At 40.0% G+C, this 27,471-nt stretch overlaps 1 protein-coding gene across 4 annotated transcripts in view; it reads right to left on the bottom strand.

Moving 5' to 3' along the window:
• Positions 1–27,149, bottom strand: part of SERTAD2 (SERTA domain containing 2) — a 114,594-nt gene extending 87,445 nt beyond the window's left edge. The window contains exons 1-3 of one of the 4 annotated variants that reach the window (XR_006529236.2): positions 26,432–27,140; positions 26,025–26,157; positions 1,806–23,731 (exon numbers count right to left, since the gene is read on the bottom strand). The gene's annotated coding sequence lies outside the window, so the exon portion shown is untranslated. The other 3 variants (XR_011503994.1, XR_011503993.1, XM_014836784.3) reach the window with 3 other exon arrangements.
• Between the last annotated feature and the right edge of the window lie 322 nt (positions 27,150–27,471).

Below are 27,471 nucleotides of genomic sequence, written 5' to 3'. Positions count from 1 at the left end.
CCTGTAACACAACCAAAAGAACCAGCACCTGAAAAGCAGAAAAGGTTGGACAAATACATCCAGCATCTGATACAAAGAGGGTAGCACTGAAGGGGGCTCCTCTCTTCTCAACACCCTTGATATCGCTGAACCAGGGACTAATAAAGCTGGTGAGAGCCAGAGAATCAGACTTTTAAGTAAAAGATGTATAGAAAAGTGCATAAATATAAATGGACAGATTCACACATTATTGAACAAGCATCTGCACCCAGGTCAAGAAATAGAACATTGTCAGCATCCCAGAAGCCCCCTCCCCACCACGTACCCCTCTTTGACCATAAGGCCCCCCCCCCACTCACATATAGGTATCCTTGATGGATCCTGGTGCACAAGAGCTGTATTTCTCCAGGGCAGCAGTTCTCAAGTGTGGTCCAACTCTAGGACCCCTGGGGATCTCCAGACTCCTTCAGATGGTCCACAAAGTCAAAACTAATTTCATAATAATCCTAAGATGTTACTTGTCTTTTACACTGTTGAAACACCCTGAAAACTCTGGATGGGTTCAAGGTGACACAAACAAAGGCAGGAGCACCAGACTGTACTGCAGTCATTGTGTTCCTCACCTCCACACGCTAAAGGACATACGTGGGGTTCACATTAAACGTCCTTGGTGAAGCAGTGAAAACACTGATTTTATTAAAACTCTACCCTCAAGTACACGTCTTTTTAACACTCTGTGTGACGACACGGGAGAGGGCACAGAAAGCGCTCTGCAGACACCGAGGCATGAAGGTTGCCTGGAGAAAGGCACGGGGCGCTCGTTTGCCTTTGAGCTAACGGCTGCTGCTTGTTCAGGGGACCCACTCGACTGAAGGAATGACCGTCAGACAAACTATGGCTATTCAGCCTTGAGTGTCTGGCAGGCAAGTGAGCCTATCACTTTGAGAAAAACAACTGACAGTTTTGGGGCCAACGATAAAATTCGGGCTTTCAAGTGAAAATTAGAATTTTGGAAAACTTCTATCTGCCACTATGTGCTTGACAGCTTCCCAATATTTAAACACTTTTCTGATGAGATTAGTCATGAAGTTAAAGAGACATTTTAATATTGTATGATGAAACGTGCCAACAATGAAAAGATCTATATAACTCTGTAAACCAATATTTTCCAAAGAATCAATGTATGATGTCACAAAATCATGAGTGAGCAAAAATCTATTCAACATGTTGGCAATAAACTAAAAAATTTTAGTGTAACAAAAAATTAAAAGTTTATTGATACGGTTTCAGATTTCACATTGCCAATAACCTTTAAGAAACGACCATCTGTAGTTTTAGCTGAGTAACAAAGAATATTTACAATTGTTTGAAAAGGTTATTAAAATACTCCTCCTTTTTCCAACTACATATCTGTGTGAGGCCACATTTTCTTCATATACTTCAACCAAAACAACAACCACAACAGACGAATGCAAAAGGAGATAGGAGAATCCAGCCGTCTTCTATTAAGCTAGACATTAAAAAGATGTGCAAAACTGCAAAACAATGCCATTCTTCCCACTAATTTGTTTTTGGTAAAATTTAGTTATTTTTCATACAAAATAAGTTATTTATGTTAACATGTAACGAATTTTTTTTTTTAAATCATGAGGAGATTTTGTTTTTTTGAGGAAGATTAGCCCTGAGCTAACATCTGCTACCAATCCTCCTCTTTTTGCTGAGGAAGACTGGCCCTGAGCTAACATCCGTGCCCATCTTCCTCCACTTTATATGTGGGACAGCTACCACAGCATGGCTTGCCAAGCGGTGCCATGTCTGCACCCGGGATCCGAACCAGCGAACCCCAGGTCACTGAATCGGAATGTGTGAACTTAACCACTGCACCACTGGGCCGGCCCCCGTAACAAATTTTTTAATGAATAAATATTTTAAAATTTTCTCTATTTTCTAATATGGTAGATATCAATAGACATAATCCACATAAACAAAAGTTCTTTGAAGTCCTCAATAATTTTTAAAAGTGTAAAGCGAGATCAAAAAGTTTGAGGAACTGTTGCTCCAAGGTATAAATGTAGGAGTGAGACTGCTGGATCACAGGGTTTCTTATCTTCAGCTTTACTAGATACTCCCAAACTTCTTCCTAACACGGTTGTACCAGTTTACACTCCACCAATAGTTCTTTATATATCTGAATATGGGTCCTTTGTTAGATGTATTCTAAATACTTATCTCACACTACTTTTTCCAATCTTTTTAGTGGACAGAATTCATCAATAACAGTGAAATTTGGGGCCGGCCTGGTGGTGCAGCAGTTAAGTTCACACGTTCCACTTCGGCGGTCTGGGGTTTGCCAGTTCCGATCCCGGGTGCGGACATGGCACCGCTTGACAAGCCATGCTGTGGCAGGCGTCCCGCAAATAAAATAGAGGAAGATGGGCACAGATGGTAGCTCAGGGCCAGTATTCCTCAGCAAAAAGAGGAGGATTGGTGGCAGACGTTAGCTCAGGGCTAATCTTCCTCAAAAAAAAAAAAAAGTCAAATTTATTAATCTTTTCCTTTATGGTCAGTACTTTTTGCGTCTTATTTATGAAATCTCTCCATATTCATAACTCTATATTCTCCAATATATTCTCCTAAACGTTTTATTGCTTTGATTTCACAGTGAGACCATGGCACCGTGTGCTTATCAGTTATTAAGGATCTCTTTGGGCTTTTGTCTGTTTGCAGTGAGGAACTCTAGCAGTCTTCTCTGCATTTTCATATGGCTCACTGAGGGGCGATTCTGTGCCACTGCTGTTAAATTTCCGTCTGAATCTCTCAACTCAACTTAAGAGATACAAGGCTGAGAATTCAAATGTTTCAACAGAAGATAAAAAGTAAGAGACCTTCAACGGACTCTTGGATAAATACAGATATCATCCACCCTCTTAGAGAATCACAATGATCAGGAAAGCTGCCCTTCAAGCTCTCACAATACAGTTTTCAAGAAAGCTGTGTTGATGTTCTGTTTTAAGAGAGAACTGAAAGTACTTTGGGAAATTTTCTAGGTCCACAGGATTTCAGTATTTCTCAGCAAAAGGTAAGTCCAAAACACAGCAGAGTGGAGCTGATTGCAAATGGCACTTGTTTTACTTACTTTATTTTACAACGTGTTTGGGAGTGGCTCCAGAATATTCCTCAGCAGGAAAAGTACCACCACATCCACCATGGGAACTGGAAAGGGCATTCATGTCACACATTTGCCATCCTATGAGACCCCAGCATCTTTCTAGAATGTAAGTTATTATTTATTCAACAAGACAATAAATACCTATGCCCAAATATCTGTTTGCACGTGAACTTCTTACCTGCTACTTTTAATGTCTAGCACAGTATTTTTCAAACTATAGATCATTATCCACTAACGAGTCATGCAATCAATTAGGTGAATTGTAATCAGTATTTTTAAAAAATGAACTACAATAGAATGTAATAGAAAATATCAGAACGCCTTGTACATAGTGAAGGTGATTATTGTTTCATAAAGTTTTTTTCAATTAAACATATGTATACATGTGCCTTAATGCAAAATGTATTTCTTACTATGGATTTCTGCAAAACAATTGAAAGGCACTAGTGTGACATGTTGTAGTGACCATATTTACTGGGGAATTTTCTTCCCAACAACCATCCCCTATCCTGGGAAATACCCACCCACCCACTTCCAGTCATATGAGTAAACACATGTGTCACCATGTTTCTACATGACCCCCACTCCCTGACCCCTGCTGAGTGACCCAGGGATGGACACATACTGATCTGATGAGTTTCTTGCCTATGATTTAAGTTGGCATTCTGAGAACTTTTCAGTGACAGAAGCTATAAGATAAACTGTTAGTGGCCATGTTTCTAGCCATGCGGAAAATGGTCTGCCATGAGAAGAAATGAAACAAACATGCAGAAAAGGCATAAATGAAAGATGGAGAGAGTTCTGGCCACATTCAGGACAACTGCAATACTGCCCTTCCCACATTTTGGTGGCCGAGCCCTTCTTAGATTCTGTAGGTCAATCAGTCTGTTTTCTAAGGTAGCTTGATAGGTGTCCAACCTTTCAATGAAACAAACACATGCAATGCCTGTTTTTCTCCTACAGTCTCAGGGGTTGCACTGATGAACTGAAAATTTAAATCCCAATGAATAATGAATCAGATTATTGCCCTAAAATCTATGGAACTCCTCCCTTCCCTGCCATTTACAATCTAAGAGGGAAAATTGGAACAATTCATAGAAAACTACAAATATAAAGAGAATTGTTATTGAAATTCAGCTTTGGTCTTCACTACCAAAATGAAATGGACACTTTCAGGTAAACGTGGTAAGTGGAGGTAGGATCCTTAAAGTCTCTTCAGCAAAGTTCACATATGCACCATTTATAATATTTTGCCTCTGTCTCCAGCCTGATTTGAAGCCACTGAGACACACTATGGCGGAAAGGTACTGCACAGACCTCAGTCGATGGGGTATGTTTATTTTCTTAAAGCTAAACCAAAATCATTCCACCGAATGATTTTCTTCGGCCCAGGAGAACGAAGCGAGGGCTGGATCACCTGATTATAACCAAGTACTGCTGGGTGTGATTCAAGGACTTAAGGGCAGAAACCTGAGAGAATGAAGAGAGGTTGGCTGAAGAGCAAAACCTGGAGCTGACAGAGGCAAGTGCGATACAAGCCAAGAGAGTGGGAAATGGAAGGCAGCTTTTAAATTAAAGAGAAACTCCTCTTCCTCGAAGAATATAGTATAGCTTCCTCCTGTATCTGCTTTACTGGAGGCTAATTTGCCCATGAAATTTACAATCCAACTGCCTTTGTGTAGACCTGAACATTTCATGAAGAATACCACACAAACTGACCCATTTACACAATGCAGTTCGTCCAGTTTGGGAAGTAACCATGGAGAAAGATGAGTTTAATTCTGGTGCAAGTTAGGTCTATAAAGGCATTCCGTGAGTGTTTTTGTTGGCAAAGTGATCTCTTTTATATAATGGAACTTGTAATTATTCTGATCAATTCTGCATTCGCTACCAATTCAGCTTGACTTGGAGACTGCTCAAATTATCAGGGGTTTCAGAAAGGCTCTCCAAGTCCTCAGCTGAACGGCACTCACGGAACGCAAGCACGCGGGTGACATGAGCACCGTCAGCTCTTTGGAAATGTACACCAAGGGGTTAAAAGCTCTTAGCAGAGCTTTTATAACAAGGCCCAAGTCATACACGATTTTTTCAGCCAAAACTTCTAGGGACGATGCCTAAAGAAAAATCTGGCACTAACCATCACAATTTGATTTGCTTTTAATCTTTACACTTCAGCTTCTCAGGGATGGGCAGCATTATTCTGAAATGTCCCAAAGTAGCTACAGTTGTCTTTCATACAAACAGAAGGTCGCAAAAGAAAGGGCTTCTTCACAAATGTTTCCAGAAGACTGAGGCCAAATCTGGGTTGTCCATGAATCTAGCTGTGACATTCTTCGTCTTTTAAATGGCTGAACACTTAGCACAGGGTGCATTTTACCCTCGATTAAGTCCCCCGACTAGATCCTAAACTACGGCAGGACTGGCTCCAGCACAGGGTGGATGCTCAGGAATGTCTGCTGGACGCTCAGGTCAAATGAGCTCCTATAGCGTCCGTTTAAGGAGGTGAGGTGTCGTTTCTCAAAGAAAGAGCACACTGGTCTACATCTGGGGAAACAGGCCCTAGTCTATGCAACTAACTGGAGTTTCACTTTCCTTATGAAGGAGCTTTACTCCAGATTAAAAAAGAAAAATGTATATTAAAACTGCACAGTCCCTAAGGTTCATTCTGCACTACCATTCTGAGTCTAAGTAAGAAATAACAAGTCTCCTCTTTTTTTTTATTGTTTTATTAACTTCAAAGTCAATCAAGAAGCTGCCCTTGATGATATATATGTTCTTACTGTGAGCAGCATGAACTGGTCACTAAGCTGGATTTGCTGACTGTGGTTTTCTGTGCAGATACCAGAGTGAGGGGTGCGGACGACCACGAAGCTGGATGTTGCCTGAGTGCTGGTTCCCAGCTCGGTGAAGGGAGTGTCAGAGCAGGAGTCAAGAGTCAGGGACTCCAGTCGAAGCTCTGCTGCTTACTAACCGTGTGCCCTTCGACAGGTCATCAACTCTCAGAACTGCGTTTCCTCATTTATAAAGGGGCAGGGCAATGCCTCATGAGGTGGCTGCAGCTGCGGGTGTCAAATAAGATACTGCTCCTGAGAGTACTTATAAACTGCAACACACCACACAAATCCAGGTGGTGTTATTTGTAACAAATCCGCCAAAAGGGCATTTTTCAACAAACTCTGAAGCATTAAAATAAAAAGATAATGCTTTCACGAAGGGTTAAAAATTAAAATTCTACTTTGTCTTCTGCTTGTATGATATCCACTGTGGAACAGATAGAAAGATAATTACTTAAGAGTTAAAATCTAAGCCCAGCTTGGCTCTCCCGATGCTCTCCCACTGACTTCAGTTATCTCACATCTGTCCTCTGCCCTTACTACGATTTGTTTACAATTACAAACAGCCTCTTGCAGTGAGGAGAAACTCTACTGCTGTTAAATGATAAACTGGGACACTTTCGCCATTAGTTTTTTTAACTTAAAGCTGGGCTGGGCAGACCCCTGCGGCCGTTCCGGTAAGAAGTGGGTGTGGGCTTCCCCCAGGGCAGAGTTGGGGAAGCCCCCCTCCCCGCTGTGCACACTGCATGGGCCACTCACTGCAAAGGCGGCTCAGCTCCCAGGCGGCCCCACACTGGGAGCCTTCACTGCACAGCAGAAGTGAGCGGCTCTGGCCGGCAGCTGTTACTCTCTCCTATTCTCCGTCACTCACAGAAAGAAGCCAAAGAGGGTGAGAAGGTAGTGACTTGTTTTCTTTGTTAAAGCAGATTTTATGTATTCCGCCTTTATTCCTTCAACCGGCTGTAATTTTAAAAACTGGCAGTAGCATCTTTTAAAAGCAAAATTATTTTTTCCATTTAATGAAATAAGATGCAAAACAAACAGTCTTTTGGTTCATTTTAAGTTAAGCAATAAAATACGTTTCTTTCACCCCCAAATGCATTTTTTCTCTGGGGTATATTTTAGTCAACTACTGTGTAGATGCTAGCTTACTGAGGTTGTTAATATATTTAACTTCTAATTATCACAGCTTCATTTAAAATTCATTTTTGAGTACCTACTGTGTGCCAAAGTGAGCTTTAGAAAGCAGTTTATTTTTTTTTTAATTATATTGGCCTTTTTAATATATAGGGTTTTAACACATTTTCTGTCAGGGGTAAGCTAAAATCAACATTAACTTGCATTCCCTAAACATACACTTTAAAATCAGGGAGCTGGCTCAAATTGGGGCATTTGGCAGAGAAGTTAAGGTCCAAGTCATTTACTGTGGATAGTCCACCCATATCTAAACACCCTTCCTGCCTATTATTAATGTCACATTGAAAAACAGAAACAGATTCAGAGTCACAAACAGAAAACCAAGAGTTAGTCACACCATGAAGCACTCCCCAACCATATATGTAACTACAAATCATGGAAGGGAATTGTCCCTTTTCACTTTTTATAACTGCCTGAAAATAAACTAGAAGTGGGCACATGAGAAAGACAACTATTTTATACAACAAATAAGTTATATTTTAACCAGTGGTCCACCTCTCCCCTCCTTCCCAAGACAATTCTGATTTCTAACTAACAGAACAGTGCTTTCGTGTTGTTTTTGTCTCTTCCAGTTAACAACACGAGAGAATTACCATCATTCATCCTCTCAATTTGATGTAGCTTTCAGAGGCCAAATGAAGAACAGGATCATCTTGTTAATAAATCTTTCCAATTAAGCCGGTGAGTGTAGACTTACTCTAGATTTTTCAGAACGCTCTCTCTGAGGCCTGGGAGTGAGTTACCTTATCATCTAGGGGTTCCCAAATGCAACAAGACTGTATCTGATTTTAACGCACAGATGTCCTGACTGGAAAAAAAACTCATAAATCATCATCCCACACATTTTCAATGGGAGAGGAAGTAAGAGAATTGAACAATTAACAATTACCAAAGAAGTTTTTAGTATATGAAAAGAGAGACAAAACAGTATTTCAAATAAATGTCTGAATTTCAGTCATTGTACCACTTGCTAACTTTTTAATTCTCTGAACTCGAGTTAGCTCATTTCTAAAATAGGAGTAACTACAATTCTTCTCCTCATCACACAGGTTCCTTCTTAGGATTCTGTGTGAAAATTCAGGGATAAATACTTTACAAACAGTTTTAACGGGCTACCCCGGTATTCCTGACATTAACGAATTTCTCTGCAGTGCATTTATTCCGGTGTGACTGAAGACAATGAAAGCCAGTCACAGGTCGTCAACAGTTCTGCCAACTGAAAATCTCTACAGTGGGTCCGCTATCAGGGCCGCATGGGGTGACGTCAGGCTGTTGTTTACAGGAGAAGAAAGGCTGCCAATTCCACCGAGCAGAAGACCGCAGCGGTCAGCCTCCTCCGGCTGCGTGTGAGCAAGAATGGACTCTTTATGTGTGGCGTGTGTGTACATGCAGCGGTTCACGTGCAGGGCACCAAAACAAGAAAACTGCTCTGTGTGTGCATATTAGCACATACTTCAGGTCTTAAGTTTTCACTCAGAAGACTAATCAAAATAGATCAAAATGCAACTTTCACTTTGGTTACTCTGAAGAAAACAAAACTGTCAGAAACAGCTCAGTTTGATTTTTTAAAAGCATTATTAACCAGAACTAATTTTAAACCAATTCTTCTAGTTTTTACAGACTTGTCCTCAACTTCTACAAACATTCACTTAGAAAAAGAATTGCGGAAGATCTATTGCAAAGCATAAGATCTATTCAGACTGCAGGAACCAGGTTTTATAGGAACAACTTCATTTTCAGAGCGGCGGGAGTTGCTTTCTCCTATAAGTTCAGGAAGTAGCAGCATACTCACTCAAGTAGTAACATACTCTAAATGAATCCACTTTGAGCAGCTACTTTGTTAAGTTTATTACTATAAAGGAAAGAAAAAATCTGGCTTATTAACATATGCCAATTCATGAAATTTCCTGGCAGAAAGCAACCTTATATTAAATCAAATTTAGCAGGGCAAAAAGAAAATAGCGGCTGCATTCATTATGCTCTTTCTTCGACTATCCATCACCTTCTGGGATAGCAGTCAAATGAGGAATAATATGAGAAGAGATCATGGTTATAACTGGCACTGAAACTTTACTTCAGACAATAAATCTAGTGTAAATCCTAACATTGGAACACTGAAGAAGAGGCACAGGAAATATTTTCAGTACCTGGAAATGTATTTCTTTTGGTCCTGTTGTAAATATATCTGAAAAGGAGAGAAACGAAACTATGGCTCAGTTAGAAAATGAAGTTGAGGGAGAATCCTGAGTTCTAGTTTTGGTTCTGCAGCTGATTATAGTATAATTCTAGGTCAAATACCCAGCCACGACGTGTCTCGTTTTTATTCTCACCTGAGAAATGGGATGATAATAGGAGATATTATTCTCCAACTTTTAGGAGAACATAAGAAAAAAAAGATAATGAGTGAAAGTCTTACATAACATTACATCACAGGAACTAGAAAATAATAGAAACACGGGCTGGGAATTCAGCCTGATATTGGCCAACTCCTTTGAGAGCTGGGGAGGAAAACGTGCTAAACAAGTAGGAAGTGTTATTAGCACTTCCTTCATTTTACAGTTAGACATAACAGCAGAATAAAACATACAGCACCAGTTCAACTTTTCCACGGCCGCTTCCAGCAAGTAACATTGGCCACACATTCTTAAACACATCAAGGAACTGGAAGGGCCATCCCTGGGCTCCTCCTTAGCATGAATGTTAAAAAAGTATGCCAGAAAACCTTACAGAAAAATATGGAGGTAGTTTTAGATTATACTTGAAAGCGGCTGTTACCAGTTTCATTCATTTGTGTGGTGAGGGACAGCTAAACACGTCACTGCTGAGGCAAAACAATGACAACAAAATGGCAGCATGTAGGAACATTAATAGTCTGGCAGTCAGGGATGTTTTAAAAGTACAGGAATTTTACTGATTAAACAGAGCAGTGGTTAGAGCGGAGCTTCACACATCCTGAGCCAGTACAAAGTTGATGAACTTTATTTCTAATTTAAAAGAAATAACACTTTATGAAAAGTAAAAGAGTCAACTTGTCAGTCAAGGCAATCAGCAAAAGGAATAGTAACAGAAGCTAAATTGATGGTAATCTTCCATGTTTAATACGTTTCCCCATGCAACTTGCTTAAAATTCTAAAATAAACTACTTGGACTTCATTTTTGTTGCTCTTTCTGGTTGTCACACTGACAGGGTCACTATAAAGCAATTATAAATGCACATCAGGAAAATGAGGGCATGAGAAGAGTAAAAATTTGTAACTGGATTGACCAAGTCCCTGAGTTCCCACCTGACACGTCATGGCTTAACTGCTGCACTCAGGATACCAGAGCATCCTCTGCTGTAATGTGTGCTTTTCAGAAAAGTCATAATATACTTGCTCGCTATGCATTTGCTTCACAAACTGCCTCCTTAGGAGCACAAAGGGTTCTAAGAACTCACTACACTAATGCTCACAAATGACTTCTGAATCATTTCAACTTCAAAGACATACCTAATAAAAGAAAACTCAGTTCCATTTCTGTAACTGACTGAACAGGACAGAACTTCTCTTTGCCAAGAATTTTTTCCTAGTCCTATAAACATGTCTTTTTTCCCTCATCACATAATGGTGTGCTGAGTTTGCACTAATACCTGCATCCCGTATTCAAAGGTTTAAAGATGAGTATTCCATCTCATTTTGTTCTCCTAAGCTAAGAAGTAGGGAAACTGCTAGTTGGAATGTCAACAACTTGAACCAAAAAACAACTTGAAAGCTTTCAAAAGAGTCATTCTCACACCGACAACGCCTATAAGCATACAAATGGCTAATATAAGATGAAGCAGAAGAACGAAAGAAAAGGCTTCCACTTTAAATTTAGGAAATAGGAAATCCATCAAAAAAAAACCCTTTCTTATTCGTACAATTACTCAAAAATAAAAGTCACAGTTTCTCCAAAAGAAGTGAAACCTAGGTCACCAGAACAGTCACCAGAGATGACATGAAATGATTAGCAGGTTACACAAATGAACAAAAAGTACCTCTCCTCCATCACCCCCTAACACAGATTCTTTGCCCATCTCCCTGTCCAGTCATCACGGGAAAGCGAAACAAAACAAAAAAGTCTAGTCCAATGCCTTTATGTCTCTATTAGTGACCCTAAATTAGCCCAAATAGAAAATGCTTCACTTTTCATCATACTGTTCTTACGATGCATAAGTACTGCAAAAAACAAAACCAAAAATTCATGACCCATGTCAGTCTAGTGCATGGGTCACTTACCACTCAGTAGTCACTATATTAGTGGTAACGTGAAACGAGTTGCAGTAAAACTCTGCAATACCGCTGAGAAGACAGGAGTATCCCTGAACCACAAAGTTTTCACACTAAGTTAAGAAAGACGGACTGCATCGCTAGCAGAGTCCATGACTTGCTAATAAATAAATCCACAATAAAACTAAATTTATGGCTAATTACTACTTTTCTGACAATCAAATTTTTCAACCATAATACAATTCTAATAGTACCCTTAAACTATCCTTTCTTTTTGTTCAGCTGCAAATTAGAAAAAAAAAACTACTTCTGAAAATTCAAGTTGACCAATAAGTGTCCCCAAAGTGTTTCATAACTCAGTCATACAGCATATAGTTAAAGACGCACAAAGTGAATGGTGCAGTGCTTAATACGGCAAAATGGAGTCACGGCCCTAAAATTTCCCCATGGTATTTAGGTCTTTCAGAAATAATAACAAGGGGCCGGCCTGGTGGTGCAGTGGTTAAGTGCGCACATTCCGCTTCCGCGGCCTGGGGTTCGCTGGTTCGGATCCTGGGTGCGGACATGGCACTGCTTGGCAAGCGATGCTGTGGTAGGCATCCCACATATAAAATATGGGGGCCAGCCCAGTGGCGCAGCAGTTAAGTGTGCACATTCTGCTTCTTGGCAGCCTGGGGTTCACCGGTTCGGATCCCGGGTGCAGACATGGCACCACGTGGCACCCCATGCTGTGGCAGGTATCCCACGTATAAAGTAGAGTAAGATGGGCATGGATGTTACCTCAGGGCCAGTCTTCCTCAGCAAAAAGAGGAAGATTGGTAGCAGATGTTAGCTCAGGGCTAATCTTCCTCAAAAGAAAAAAACAAAAAGAAAACCCAAAAATCATTCTCCAAGAATAACCTCTTTTCCAAATACCTTTTTAAAAGCTACTGTAAATATATTTTTCTTAGGTGGGCAACAATTGTTCACTGGTTATGCTGCAATTTACAATCAAAATCAACTCCTTATGAAAAGTGAAAACAATAAATGACCTGAGACAAAGACAGTTTGCCCTTAGAATCCACTCCATACAACTTTAGACCCCGCCCATGAGAAGCTCCAAGAAGAACACAGAAATGACAGAATCGAGAAAGCAGCAAAGACAAAGCTCTGGCAATTACTCTAGCATTAGAGTATGAGTCCTGGGTCCTAAGAGGTAGATGATGCACTGCTCTCCAACCCACCATCACTTGGACCTTTGTTCCATTCTCTCAAGGAGACTAAAAAGTAGGGGCAAGAAGCACAGTTGAAACATTTCTTAACAGGAAAGTAAAAAAGAAGGTGAGTCACGACCAAATGCTTAGCCTTGATTGGTTTTTACCTGCCTGACTGAGAGTCTGAGGACAGGAACACATCCTGACCCAACTACTGACCCCACAATCAGTATGGCCAACGGTACAGCTACGAGCAAATGCTCCCCACATACGACTCTTCACATTACTGCAAAGCCAGCCTTATTCTATTTAGGAAATTTAATGTTACTTTGAGCTTTTGGATCTTGATCTTTGCTTTCTTTTCATTTCTTTTTTTAACATTGGGCAGTGGAAATAAAAATACAATCTAGTATTAGACGGGAAACAACAGCCATTTCACTTTTCATTTCAGCCTCTCAGCCACTGGTAGCAAACCTTAGCTAAACAGTAAAAGCGTTTGTTACACAACAAAGGGAATCTTGTCCACAAAACTTTCCTGCAAGGTACTAAAATTAAAAATTTGCCCAAACAAAACCAAGCTTCACAAGCTATAATCACATGTCACCCTTTTTAAAAATAACCAATAACACTTCAAGGAAACACAATACAAATTTCAAACTTTTTCTTTTTTCAAGACTCTAGCACTTTTAACAAAAACTATAGCCACAATGTCCCTTCTCTGGCTTCTTTGATAAAATTACAATTGATTTCAGAGTTGTGCTTGCACTGTGCTGCTTCGTAATCGAGCGTTCGCAGAACCCTCAGTTGAGACGTATAAGAAACGTCAACACACGGCAACGATTCACGTCAGCAGAAGCCGTGAATTATGGATGCACCCACTCAAAATCTGAGTATTTTCAGTATTCACAGAGCTTAATAGATCAACAGATACCTTGTCAATACTAAATCTAAAGATGAAAGATAAAGTTAAAAAACCGTAAGTGAAAAGGAACAAGCCAAGGATCAGCATTTTCCCAGTCAACAGAGACGCCAGACTTTTGACCTTCCATTCCCTTGCCAGGGAGGCTGGCAGGAATGAAATATTCTACTTGAGGGGTCAAGAAGGATCGACAGCTCTCCTTCAAGAGTGATCCCAGGGGCCAGCAGTGGTTAAGATTGCACCTTCCACTTCAGTGGCCCAGGGTTTGCCAGTTCAGATTCCGGGTGTGGACATGGCACCTCTTGTCAAGCCGTGCTGTGGTAGGCGTCCCACATATAAAATAGAGGAAGATGGGCACACACGTCAGCTCAGGGCCAGTCTTCCTCAGCAAAAAGAGGAGGATTGGCAACAGATGTTAGCTCAGGGCTAATCTTCCTCAAAAAAAAAAAGTGATCCCATCCTTTACGAAGAAAATTCAAAAGGAAAAGGGCGAAGATCTTCCTACGTGACTGGGCTGTGACAATTTTGCAGGACTTTGCAGGTGTCTCAGGAGTGCTTTAGAAATGCCAAAGGGGAAAAAATATGACAATCCTTCCCTAGATACTTGGGAAAGGGCATGCCTGAGCAAAGACCCCCCTCCCCGTGAACACAAACACTGGAAAACATGCTTTGGAAGATGCCTTTCTCATGGTGGGTGAGAGAAGGTTCAAGACCAAACAATCCAAAAAAGATTTGCTGGCAAATTAGATATAATTCTTTTTAGAAACTAACTTCTAGAGAAACCAGAGCAGCTACACTATCACGGTAAGCCTAGATTTTCCCTAAGTATCAAAGACCTGGTCTATCCTGGACAAATAAGATACTATATTGCATACATAGCATTTTATTTTGCTGAGTTTTTCACAAGTTATGGTGCATTTCTTTTAATAAAAGGGGTAAAATCTATTTCAACTCTGTTGATTTTACGGATAGTGAAATTTAAAGAGATTTTTGTTCACACTTGATCTAGATCTTGATAAATATGTACACGCTGGTGACGTTTCCCTTCCCTGGCTTTGGAATGATACCAAGTGAAGCTCAAATATATAATAAAAAATAGGATGGGCCAAGATAGGTTAATGGAGGGTATCTGGCCACCCTCAATGCTCACGTAAAACTCTATGCCCTAGATGCTGAGGTGAGAGGACAGGTAAGAGCAGTTAGGGGAGAGGCGCTGACATGTGCTTACTAGTACGGAGTGTGGCAGTGTCAAAGGAAGACAGAATTTCCTGTAAGATGGAAAGGAGAGAAGAAAAAATAGGGATTAGCATTTATTAAACATCAGCTTTGTGTTTACTGCCTTACCTATTTTATATCAGTTAAGAATCACACAGGTAGATATCACCGAGCCCATTTTACAGCAAAGAAAACAGAGGCTTAGAGAAGAGTAATAAACACCATTAGTGGTAAACCCAACATCCATTCCTCCCTTCCTCTCCCTAAGAGAACCCCATCCCCAGGTCACTGGTCCAGACATGGGCAGAAATGCCCAATCAGACAGAAAGACAGACAGTCCATGCCTGTGGAGAGGTTTCTGACTTCCTCTGGACACCAAAATGTGTGGATGTGAACCAGCTTGCGGAAGGAGCCAAAACAAGCTGGAGCCAACAAGGAGTCTGGCACAGCACAAAGATGTGAAGAACCTGAGCTACAGAACTGACCGACCCTGGAGCCTGCCCTACCTCCGGATTTGTTGTGAAATAATAAGTTTCCTGATGATTCCAGCGAGCCTGAGGGTGGTTTCTCAAAGTATCCTAACTGATACAGGAATTTCACTTCTCCAAGGTCACCTGCAGTAAATGGCAGAGGATGTATATGAACCAACATCATTCTGGCTTGAAACTGGGCTTTTTCCACTAAACCACACTGTGGCATGAACTTTGATAAACATTTTTTCTCATGATATGACCATGAGATGTTAGAGCTAGAAAGCATCTTACCTCACCATACATAAGAAAATGCATTTACCTCACAAAAATGTTTGAAGTAGTGGCCTTACCTGCAAACACAGAGAAGAAACACATCTTTAGCAAAAATTCCCAGAATTTCATATTCTGCAGAACTTCTCACTTCATATGCATTTAATTTTTAGCAGAATGTGAATTCATACACCTTTAATAAATGGAATTGAGCTCTTGAAAAGCATCCCAAAGTTGTTACTAATTTTCTTAGGTGTGATAATGGTATCGCGGTTATGTAGGAGTGTCCTTATTCTCAGGGGATGCTTACTGAAGTATTTAATGGTAAAGAGTCATGATGTCTGAAACTTACTTTCACGTGGTCCAAAAACGTATAAAGAAAGAGAGAGAAAGTCATAAAGCCAATACAGCAAAAGGTTATTACTGAATCTAGGCAGAGGGAATATGGGTGTTTGCTGAATTATTCTTTCAAGTTTACTATATGTTTGAAAAATTTTACAATTTAAAGTTTGGCTGTGGGGGAATATGGTGTGGGAGGCAGCACTGAGGAGCAGTTTCAGTTACCCATGGTCAACTGCAGTACCAAAAATATTAAATGGAAAATTCCAGAAATAAGCAAATATAAATTTTAAACTTAAAAGTTTTAAATTGCTCGCTGTTCTGAGTGGCATGATGGAATCTCAAGGCTTCCCTCTCTGTCCCGCCTGGGATCTGAATCATCCCTTTGTCCAGCTTGTCCACGCTGTCTATGCTACCTGCCTGTTAGTCACTTAGTAACCCTCTGATTATCAGATCGACTGTCACAGTATCACAGTGCTTGTGTTCAACTGATCCTTTTTTTACTTAATGATGGCCCCAAAGCACAAGACCGGTGATGCTGGCAATTCGGATATGCCAAAGAGAAATTATTGTTGTTAATCTTTTACTGTGCCTAATTTATAAATTATAAATTAAACTTTATCATAGGTATGTATGCATGGGAAAAAACACAGTATGTATGGGGTTCAGTACTATCTGCCATTTCAGGCATCCCCTTGGGGTCTTGGAACGTATGCCCCGCAGGTAAGAGGGGACTACTGTACAGTGTGGCTATGCATTAGAATAACCTGTGGACTTTTAAAAACACTGAGGCCGGGGCCTCACCCTGACTGGTGGCCTGGGCACAGGTAATTCCAATGTGTCCTGCTGGTATGACAGAAAGAGCTTGAGCTGTACAGTCACAGCTCATTAAGACTCTGACAGTCTCAATTCCATAAAGACAACTCTGAACATTTTTCTAGACATTTTTTTAATTCATGTAAAATTGCTAGTGTTTTAAACTTAACGTAAGCATTAATTCCAACAATAAAGAAATTTCCCTGAAACATACACTGGGTGACATAAGGAATACTCAATTAATATTAAACCATCGCTTAAACAAACATCTATTAAGCCCTGTGTGCTGTGCTCAAGACACAGGAGCAAGAAGAATGCAACAGACTTAGTTCCTCCCTACACAGATCTGTTCATGGAGTCGATGGCCCAACATGCCAAAATTTAATTTATAAAAATGCAAAAAAAAACCCCAACAATATTTAAGGAGGAGCATTAAGCCATTTAACCTCATTAAAAAAAAAAAAGTCTTACTAAATCATGCTCTTTACTCCACGCCAAAGATGAGTCATAATCTGTTAAACCATAAGGAAAGGACGATTCCTTGAAAAATACACAACTCCAATTCTCTAAATTCAAATTTGTGCAAATTACTTAAAGATACTCCAGTGAGCCTTACATATGGAAAAAAGCTCTCTAAGGTCCTATATCTAAATTTCAGCTGGCGTATGGGCCTCCTCTGTTCTATTAGTCTTTCTAAAAACATGTGTGTCTGGGGTACGGGTTAGAGGTGAATAAATGGCAGATAAAATAAAATAGAGAAATAAAAAATACATGACAAACCTTAAAAATATAATTCTTATAACAGAGATTTTATTTTGAAAATACACCTTACAACCTACATGGCTTTTTTAAAAAAAAAAAAACTTTACAAATATACAATAAATGCATATGTTTAAAATGTATAGTTTGGTAAGTTTTGACATATGTATATACCCTTGAAACCATCACAGCAATCAAGATAATGAACATAACTATCCTAGGTGGCCTTCTGAATCAAATAGATGTGAGATGATTCTACCACAGACACAGTTTTCAGCAAAAGAAACTCTTCATAGAAACTGTCATTTAAGAAAACAAAGAAGCCTCCACACAAATGTCCAAATACTTTCATCAACAGATAAAATAAACATTGAGGCTGCAGATTTATTTGCCCTAATTTAAATCTAAGAGACAAGCATACTTTGTGTTAGTCTATCTTAGATTTAAGTCCAAATAAACAAACAAATGCACTCGAAAAAGAAAGAGATTCTTAATATTTTCGAATATCCAGGAAAATGAAAACAAAAGCCACAGTCGCACAGCATTACGTCTGAGAACTTACACACACACACATCAGGAATTTTGGCTAATTCCAAAACAAAACAATTTAGAAAGATTATACCTACATATTATAGCAACATATACAGACTTCCCAATTTGGCAGATTAGGCCCAGAGCACGCCCATCTCACAGGCAGGGCCGTTCCAGGCAAAACTGAGGAAGAGGGTGTCTTCAGTAACGGTCAAAAGTGTCCAACTCTACTTCTTTCCTCCCCTTTCAGTGTTTCTTCCATTTTTCGGTGAACTCCCCTTGTCCACAGGGCCCTCATCGATGTTCCAGGCCTCCCAAAGCTATGGAATAATTTTTGTCTTCAAGAACCTAAACCATATCCATGGTGTGCCCATGCCTTCTATTCTCAGGCTGAGAGTTTCTGCTTCCCACAGGGATAGGTAGCAAATGTAATAATTGGCTAAGACGTGTGCTCCATTCCCTTTCCCTTCCCTCTCGCCCTGAGCAGTTGCAGTAGCTGTCCTTAGGTGCCTAAGGCACAAAGAAGCCCTGCTAACCATCTTTGCCTAAACTTAAGAGGAAAGATTGCGCACCCAGGGCCTCCAGAAGGCAAGTCCATTTGACCTAGGACTAAGTTTACTGTACGGCCTACACCAGACTTCCCATCAAGCTAAATGCCACATTGCCTAATACAGGAGATTTAATTGTCGTGTGGAGATCTTCTGTCTCCTCAACTCGACTCTATGGACAGGTGCCATGTCTTATTAGTCTCTGAATCCCCTAAGCACGTGGGACATGTATTAAATATTTACAAATAAACATAAAATAATTAATGAAAATCTTTATATTGTATTATATCATATTAATGCTATTTTACTGCAAAAACACTTAGTAGACCTACTTTAATATTTGAGGTGGAAATGTACAGTAAGGGTTTTTGTTTGTTTAGGAACTTACATAGTCTTTACAATCGTAGAAACAAAAAATTAGTTCTTTATGTACACTAGACAAAGCAAACTTAAGATGTTCTTGTTAATTGTGCAATATAGCTGAGATGACTATGTTTCCATTGTGCAATTTTCAGTGTTACACATTTTTTTCATGCTCTATCACAAGGAAAGCAAAGAGAGAAAACAACTTAAGACATATAAAGAAAGCCTAGAAATTTCAGACCATGTCCACTGTAAGGCTTCCCGGGGTTCATAAAATGATGACAATTTCATAAGTTCTGGTGGAAACATCCAGCAACATTATAGGTTTTTAATATTTCAACTCAAACTCAAGCAGAAAGTGTCCATTCAAATGGGGTTTGTTTAAAGATTTAGGATTCCTTTTACACCAAGTCAAAGGACATAAAATCCATATGCAGAAATCTCACTTTTTTTTATAACATGATTACACAATGTTTAGTTATGACTACTCCAAACAGTAGATAACAAACTCTATACACCAAAATAGTTTGGAACGTAACTTCCACAAGGACAGGAATGTCTGTCTCTTTCCTTCACTGCTGTAATATATGAGCCTAGTAAGAGTAACTGGCACACAGTAAGTGCTCAGTAAGTATCTGTTGAATGAATTAAATGAATGAATGAATGAATGGAAGCCAGGAATGGAATACAGGTGTGCAAAAAAAAAAGCTCATGCTTCTTCCATGAGGCGTAGATTTTCTAAAGTAAAAGTTCTGAAAAATCTCTTATTTAACCAACTCCAAAATGCAGTTCATCTAATTTATATTTGAATTGTTTAAATAAAAAGTCACAATGGACTGTTTGTTTTCTAAACCAAAAGGAGGATTCATTTTGTTTAATCAAATTGAAAGGTTTTCTACTACTGATGTCTAAACAATGTTAGGTATTTTGAGAAGCTATTAAAACACTCTCTCCAAATCAATGGATTTTAGTCCTTAGGAAAACTTTGTACTTGATGGATTTTTATGTAAATCTTTTTTGTCTAAAAATACATATTCATTTTTCATACCTTTTGATTTTCTGGGTGAAAAGAACGCTTAAAATCAAAACAAAAGTTAACTCAAAGGGATACATTTCATTTGAGTTGAAGCCATGGAAGACAATAAAACTGATGGTTACTTCACCAGGAATCATTAATCATTCAACAAGGGTGAACCCTGGAAAACCTCATCGTGGACATGGTCTGATGTTTGGTTGGGTTTTAAGGCATTAAAAACAAAACAAAGGAGCTGCTCTTCATGTCTAATGTGATGCTCTCAAGCCAGCCACTCCCCACATGGTCAGGTGGCTATGATCTTTGCTGAAACAGCCTCCAGAACTCGCCAAGGCACTGGGCGCTGAGCAAAACAAAGCTTGTATGTTTGAGATGTTTCAAGGTGATGTGGACAGAAAAAATTTTGTGGGCATCCCCCCCCATAAAAGAGATGAGCAGAAAAGCAGTAAATAATAGACACTTCACAGTTTTCCATTTTCACTACTTCACAGAAGCAAAAACTTGGTTTTAGGTTTACAAAATGGCCCCTTACATTTTGTGTAGATAAGATATCAGAGAGCTCATCTTCTGAGATAAGGCAAAGCAAATTTTCTATACAGTAGGCATTTGCCTCAGTCCCATAAAAGCAGACTGAAATAAATGAAAACCTCTACTCCATACTTTATACAGGGACAAAGGCAAAAGAAAGCTAAAGAAAAAAACCTGCTGTGATCAAGGAAAAAGGATATCGATGTGAAAAGTAGAGCAAAATAGGCAAGATGCTGCACTAAAAGAAAGACACATACACATGGAACTATTAAGAAAACTGAAAAACAATGGCAGAACAAAGCGAAGAGGATTGTGAAAAATAGATAAAGTTTAAATTAAAAGTGAACTGTTTTGGTCATTTTATTTAATATGTTAAAAGTAAACATTCAATATACCAAAGAGTTATACATACCACCACACAAGACATTATAAACATCAATGTAGACTTTAAATTCGAAAGTAGGGAAGAAAGCTGATCGTTTCAAGTTTCCATCAGTTGGCTGTCGCACAATAAGGACAAAAGGACAATATATTTTTAAAAGTTGCTTTCTGCTTAGCAACCTCACGTTTGAGGATCGCTGTTTGTGATCCTTAATGTTAGTTGAAATAAATAATATTTCTTTGTATGTCCCACTTGTTTTAATAGGTCTTACTCTGCGTACACGAGATTTCATCTCCACTTAAGCGAGTAACATAGTGAAGTTGTGACAACTCTTGTGATAATAACCAAAGAGGTAAAGCTGAATTCAAAGAAACTTATACAATGTGCTAACTCTCAGCTTTCAACTTTTAAAGACTCCTAACTCACTTTTAGGGACAAGAGGAAAAAAATAGTTTCTTAAAGTCTTTCAACATGCATCTTCACTTGCCTTCCTAAATAAAAGATTAGATGGAAGAAATTAAATTCTCCAAGCTGCTATATTCTGACATGTGCACATCTCACTGCATTCAAGGTACAAAACAAATGAGCATAAGGAAGGGTCCTATAGCCAAGTAATCCTTTTGAAATTTAAAAGTAAATAATATGATTAATTTTTCTCTTTGCATATACTTCTAACGGAATCCGATATATCTGGACATGTTTTCCTGCAACACAAGTGCAAGTTTTACAAGCTTTAACTTAGTAAGATGCATTATCTCCTAGATACATAGTTTGTTCTTACAACATCAACATCTGCTATAACCCAGGATGTACCAAAACTCAGTGTTAACATTTAAAACCCCATTCAATTCAACCAAAGTTCCTTGACTCTTTTAAAGATACTTTATACATTTTTGTGAACATATCAATTAGAGGTCTCTTCAAATATAAAGTTAAAAGCAAAAATGCCCTTCAGACAAAAGATCTAAAAAGTCACAATCTTAAAATAATGATAAACAAATATCCATTTCTAAATGCGAATGTCTACCTTGTATTCGCTTGCATTTTGTCCTTCTCCAATGCTTTTAAAAAGCACTTACAGCATACCCCTACAAGGTCCTCTGTGAGTGAGGGCAGGGTAACTGCCTCTCTCTTCCCACTGAAAGGATAAGACCACGGGGAGTCCTGGAGGTTAAGTGTAACGTTTAAGTCACGTGCCAAACTGCAGCATCACTCAGTCTAGAACCCCATGGATCTTAATTCTAAGTTTATGTCAATAGACAACGCATACATTATTTTCCTCTCCTTTTGATCACTGGCAGAGTATAGATAGTAATCCATTTTCTTAATGTTAGAAGACAAGGATAGAAATCACAAGCCCTAAAGATTATTTCTAGCCTCTTTCCTCTTCTTTCCAAACAATTCTTCATCAGAAACATTGCTTTTTTTAAAAGTTGGAGATATCATATACATCTGTAAAATATTAATAAACACTTGAATGTCTTCACAAAAATGTTAAATGAAAAACTGAGCTGTGAGCGACAGAAACAATGTGATGCTGAAATGTGTCAAGTGAAAAGTAAGTGACCTTCCATCTTACAAACCAGACACCAAGCGTAGTTTCTAAGTGCCTATAAGTTAATTTTTTAAAATTTCATTTTAGATTGGCTGCTTTAAAAGTATAGGAACAGGGGCTGGCCCAGTGGCACAGTGGTTAAGTTCACACGTTCCACTTCAGTGGCCCGGGGTTTGCCAGTTCGGACCCCGGGTGTGGACTTACGTGCTGCTTGTCATGCCATGGTGTGGCAGCACCCCACATATAAAGTAGAGGAAGATGGGCATGGAAGTTAGCTCAGGGCCAGTCTTCCTCAGTGGAAAAAAAAAAAAAAAAAAAGAGGCAAATTGGCAGCACATGTTAGCTCAGGGCTAATCTCCCGCAAAAAACATTTTTAAAAAAAGTATAGGAACAGAAAAGGGCAAGTTTTCTCAATTAATTGTTTTAGCCAATAAAAATGAATATATTCAACTGAATTGGGTAACTGATGATTAGGTTGAACAAAGGATTATGTATACAAAATTATCCACATTGTAGTAGATAGTTCACATATTTGGAAAGTTTTAACAACGTTATAAACACTGTAACACTTCTGACCAGATTAATATTCAGATTTCATTACTGAGAATATCTCTTTCATGAAAGATATTTCTTGCATTTCATAATTTCAGAGGTCATAGTAATTAAACTGGATTTTATTGACAAGTAAAACGGACCAATTCTACAAATGAAGCAGGTGCTGGGCCCCATCAATTTTGCTTATTTAAAAAAATATATTCCTTGGGGCCAGCCCCATGGTCTAGTGGTTTAATTCTGTGCACTCCACTTGGGCAGTCCAGGTTCAGTTCCTGAGCATGGACCTATACCACTAGTACGCAGCATGCTGCGGCGGGGACCCACATACGAAATAGAGGAAGACTGGCATGTATGTTAGCTCAGGGTAAATCTTCCTCAAGCAAAAAGAGGAAAACTGGCAACAGATGTTAGCTCAGGGTGAATCTTCCTCAGCAAAAAAATAAAATAAAATAAATAAATATATATATATATTCCTCAATTGTGTAATGTCTATTAAGTATGCAGTGAAGTTTAAAGTTTGTTTTATTTACTAATTACACATACTCCTTTATGATTCCTATTACACAATTTACTACAGCCATTTCAAAAGCTAATTATTTATTAAGACTGCCCAAGAGAAAGAGTTTCACTCTTGAATGAAAAGAGAAACAAAGTGAGCTGGCCCAGTGGCGCAGCGGTTAAGTTCGCATGTTCTGCTTTGGCAGCCTGGGGTTCGCCGGTTCAGATCCCCAGGGTGGACGTGGCACTGCTTGGCAAGCAATGCTGTGGTAGGCATCCCACATATAAAGTAGAGGAAGATGGGCACAGATGTTAGCTCAGGGCTAATCTTCCTCAAAAAAAAAAAAAAAGAGAGAGAGAGAAATAAAGCTTTTATTTTCACAGTGTTAGTTTGACAAATTCTCTTTATTATTTTTAATTCTGAAGCTGTTAATAACATCTCATCATCATTTGGGACATTCAAAATCTAATCTGTATTATTCATATTACCTATAACAACATCCAACTTAGTGACAGATAGTTTGGGAGTGAGAAAGTCTTACAATAAAAAATGGACATTTCAGGTACCAAAGAAAGATATCTGATCTGACTTTTCAGACTATTTTAAGTTTAATCTTCAAAATGAAAACTATTTTCTTCATGAAACATAAGTTATACTGTAATTCCCCTCATTTACTCTCTATTTACAAAAAATAATAGTTGAGAACGTAAAAGTTCAACTCAACAATACAAATAATATTATTCTCCACAATATCACTTACAGTGTCATTCAACTACTCATAAACTTAAGAATAACATTATTTAATTCATTCCACAACATTAATTAAGCTTCTTTATGTACCAGGCCCTCTGCTCGGCACAGGAGATTAAATTATGAATGAAACACTACTCTTACCATCAAAGAGCTTTCCGTTTAGTAGAGGAGAAAATCACAGATAACAGCAAAGGTGTGACGGGGATCATTATAATACAGGTATGTATATTCTATCATGCAAGTTTAAACGAAAGAGCGACCAACTCAACTCATCCAACAACTAAATTTCAGAAAGACTCATATAAATTCTCGTTTAAAAGTATAAATCAAACATCACGAACATTGTTAAGAATTCTGCTTCTTTTGACAGCAATAATTCTTTATCTTTACATAAAATTTACTTCTAAAAAATAGTCACCCATGTTCCAAGACATACAAGGAGTATGAGAGAGAATTAAACTTGAAAAGATGTACCAAACATTAGGCAAGATCTTTGCATATATTAACTCATTCCACCCTCACAACAACCCTATGAAGTAAGTGCTTCTGTGATTCTCCTTTTACAGATGAGGAATCTGAGGTTAACTTGCCCAGGGTCACAAAGACAGCAAGAAGCAATGCTGGGACTTGAACCGACAGAATCTGGTTCTAGAGGCCCCACTCGTACTCACTACACTAGACGTCCTCTCTGAGGATGGTGATGATGATGGAGCAGCTAACACCAAGTGCTCTGTGACTTGCATTCTCATTTATTCTTACAGCTACCCTTTGAGGAAAAGCCATCCTTCCCATTTACAGGAGAAAACCAGCAGAGGCCAGGTCAGCTAGCCATGGAAGGCTGGCGGCAAGATTCAAATGCAGGCAGTATGGCTCCCCTGTGCTAGGAGGCCTCTCAGTGATTCAGTCTTCCACTCACAAAAAAGGCCACATGATGAAATTTATTAGACAATTCAAAAAGGGTTTGTATAAGTCTTCCTGAAACACTTTGCAAGGTTTGGGGGCTTATGGCAGGCATTTCTCTACAACAGCACGTACATTTGAGTCAACTTTACTACTCTGGGCTGATCATAAACACATTTCTGCTCTTTAAAAGGAAATCTTTCTGTCGAAACTTGGCAGATTTCAGTAAAGGAACACTCTATTCTTTAAAATTAAATTTAGTAACAACTTATTCTGGTTAGTCTGAAAGAGAAGAAGAGAATCAGCTACTAAGAGGCCTTTCCTGTACTTTAATATTTCAAAACATGTTTGGCTTGGCCTAATTTGAATCTTGTGGACAACTAGACCAGAACTTGATTCAAAGAGTAAGACCATTTTAAATAGGCTGAATTCTCAAAAGTAACCTCAGAAGCCGATTCAGAGTCATTATTTCTTACAATTTTTACTTTTATCTCAAAATAAATATTAAAGATGCATAAGGCAGGATTCTTATAAAGCATACATGGGCAAGTATGCGTACTTTTGAGCTACCAACAACGAAGACACTAAATTAAAATTTTATAAAATTCTGTAGCATGACATTAAGAGCAATCAAGTATACAAAAGAGGGATATCAGAAGAAGAAGAAAATGCATATTTATCCTTAACACACCCCACTGTGCCCAGTGACTGGGAAATAAAAAAATTCTGTGTTGTAATTTCTCGCCAGAATAGAGGGGAGCTAAAGATGAAGTGTCAAGCTGCATTTCCATCTTACCTTGCTTCCTTCCAACAGGTTCAAAGACTTCATAAGCTTTACTTCTCTACGGAATTCGTATTTTTTTCAAAAGGAATCCTATAAAACTATTTTAAAATAGAAATAGCAAGCCATGCCACGAGGCAACCTGCCTTCCCTTGCTCTATCACCACACATTCAAATTAGAAATACCTTTGGCTTTGCCTTTGTTGAATAAAAGTTTAACTTGGATTTGGAGGAAAATGTACCCATCAGCCTTTTTACACTTTCTGCAGGTCACAGTCCATCAGATCACATCGCTGACTATTACCGCTCACTAAGCATCCTACAGACAGAAAGCATGCCATTACCGCTCATTTTATACGCGTTATAATGCCCCGATGGTGGAAGTCTGGCAGTACCTAGAAATACAGCAAGGCTGGTGAATAAGGAGTCGAGGGGCGGGGGAAGAGGGAGCGAGAGAGGGAGGGAGGCAGTCGCCACCTCAAATCCACGCCGGACCAGGAACCTCCAGCCCACAACGTGATCCCTGCCCTCCCCAAAGTGGACCAGCTACACCATTTTCCCAGAAACCCACCAAAACCCATCACGGTACTCACCTTTCTGCGAAGAAGTCGGCACCGGGTCCAGCTCCGAGACGGGTCGGGGTGGCAGCGAGGGAGGGGACGTCTGGACTGTGGGCGGGGGGTGTCGGTGCGTCACTCGAGCGCAGGACGGTGAGTTCGAGGGGTGGGAGCGGAGAGGAGCGGGGAAATCAAGTCACCGCCGAAAAAGGAGGGGAGTGGAGAGCCCCCTCTCTAAAATAAACCCACCGGCCCCTGCGACCTCCTGCCCCAGGGAGGGAAAATAAAATCAGGGGAAATAATAGACTGACAAATAAATCTCTAAAACGCCGAGGAGCGAGGAACAGACTTTAATTTTAAAGGGGGGAAATTGAGCGAGGGCTGGAAGGGAGACAGAGAGAAGTGGCTCTCGGTCTATCCCATGCCTTTGCAGTCCCCGAGCGGAGGAGGAGGCTGGCTGAGGGGAAGTTGCAGCGGCTCCTGAGGAGGAGGAGGAGGTTACACCGTAACAAGTACAGACAGACAGCCATGGATCAGAGGGGCGCTGCGAGCAGGGGCGGCCGCGGCGGGGCGAGCGGCGCGGCGGCAGCACCGCCTGCTCTGCTCGCTCAAGACATTTAATTGGATTGATGGGTTGTGCAGTGACTCACAGACTTTACAGAGTCGTACAGCAGTCCCCGCCCAGCTGGACAGGGGAGATGCGGCGGGGACGGGCGGGGAAAGGGGGCCGTGGAAGAGCCGGCAGGGGAGGAGGCGACTGTGAGGGCGAGGCGTTGGGGGGGGCGGGGAGCGGCGCGGTGTCACCCAATGGCGAAGCCCGCCGCCTCGACGGGCGTGGGCGTCGGCCAATGACGGCGCGGCTCGATAGGCGGCTGGCTTCGCCCCTGGCCCAATGAGTCTTCTAAGGACACTGCCGCGAAGCGGGCGGGGGAAGTGGAGTGGGGGGTGGGGAGAGGTGGGTGGACGTTGAAGTGGGGGGTGGAGGGAAAGATGAGGCGCCGGAGACCGGCGGAGTCACTCTGCCCTCCTCGTTCCAGAAGTGCGCCTTCCGCCAATCCGAGGGCCGCGTGGGGGTG

This window comes from Equus asinus, chromosome 6 (assembly GCF_041296235.1).
Source record: "Equus asinus isolate D_3611 breed Donkey chromosome 6, EquAss-T2T_v2, whole genome shotgun sequence".
Taxonomy (NCBI): Eukaryota; Metazoa; Chordata; class Mammalia; order Perissodactyla; family Equidae; genus Equus; species Equus asinus.
The sequence above is the reverse complement of the archived record's forward strand: the minus strand, read 5'-3'. Positions and strand labels throughout refer to the sequence as shown.